The following is a 1286-nucleotide window of genomic DNA, read 5'->3' on the forward strand; positions in this document are numbered from 1 at the left end:
GAGGTGGCTGATATCCAGAAATCCTACCAGTGGCTGGACAAAGCTGGACTGAAAGACAGCACAGAGGCACTAATCATGGCAGCACAAGAACAAGCTCTGAGCACAAGATCCATAGAGGCTGGGGTCTATCACACCAGGCAAGACCCCAGGTGCAGGCTGTGTAAAGATGCCCCAGAGACAATCCAGCACATAACAGCAGGGTGCAAGATGCTAGCAGGCAAGGCATACATGGAACGCCATAACCAAGTGGCCGGCATAGTGTACAGGAACATCTGTGCCGAGTATAACCTGGAAGTCCCGAGGTCAAAATGGGAGATGCCCCCAAGGGTGGTGGAGAATGACCGAGCTAAGATCCTGTGGGACTTCCAGATACAGACGGACAAAATGGTGGTGGCTAACCAACCGGACATAGTGGTGGTAGACAAACAGAAGAAGACGGCCGTAGTGATCGATGTAGCGGTTCCGAATGACAGCAATATCAGGAAGAAGGAACACGAGAAGCTGGAGAAATACCAAGGGCTCAGAGAAGAGCTCGAGAGGATGTGGAGGGTGAAGGTAACGGTGGTCCCCGTGGTAATCGGAGCACTAGGTGCGGTGACTCCCAAGCTAGGCGAGTGGCTCCAGCAGATCCCGGGAACAACATCGGAGATCTCTGTCCAGAAGAGCGCAGTCCTGGGAACAGCTAAGATACTGCGCAGGACCCTCAAGCTCCCAGGCCTCTGGTAGAGGACCCGAGCTTGAAGGATAAACCGCCCGCAGGGGCATGCTGGGTGTTTTATGTATATATATATATATATATATATATATATATATATATATATATATATATATATATATATATATATATATAAAAATAAATGAAATGAAACACTGAGATCTCTTACTTAAGTAAGAGTAAGTACTTGTTATGTGCTACTTATGTGCTACTCAAAATGTATTTATTTATGTTAATAATTATGTAATAATTACTTTATTATGTTATATATGATATTATGCAGACATATAATATATGTATATATACGTACATAATAAAATACAAAGACTTATATTAAATGAAACCTGGGAATGAACGTGTTTTAAAAAAAAAAAATAAACCTTTAAAATCGAAGCAATTGAGTTGGCCGCTAATTTCACTTCAAATAGAAATCAAAATTACAAAGACAGGTGTTTAACCCCCCACCAAATAAATAAATAAATAAAAAGGATACGGCTAACTATCTCACATCTAGAGGTGCGAGTGTGATTCACAGTTCAAGGGCGAAAACATCGAGCTTCACCGGGAGGAG

This window comes from Aulonocara sp. 'chitande type north' Nkhata Bay, linkage group LG2, assembly GCF_057382095.1.
Source record: "Aulonocara sp. 'chitande type north' Nkhata Bay isolate Kocher_YH1m ecotype deep benthic linkage group LG2, A_spYH_male_GT1.1, whole genome shotgun sequence".
NCBI classification, from domain to species: Eukaryota; Metazoa; Chordata; class Actinopteri; order Cichliformes; family Cichlidae; genus Aulonocara; species Aulonocara sp. 'chitande type north' Nkhata Bay.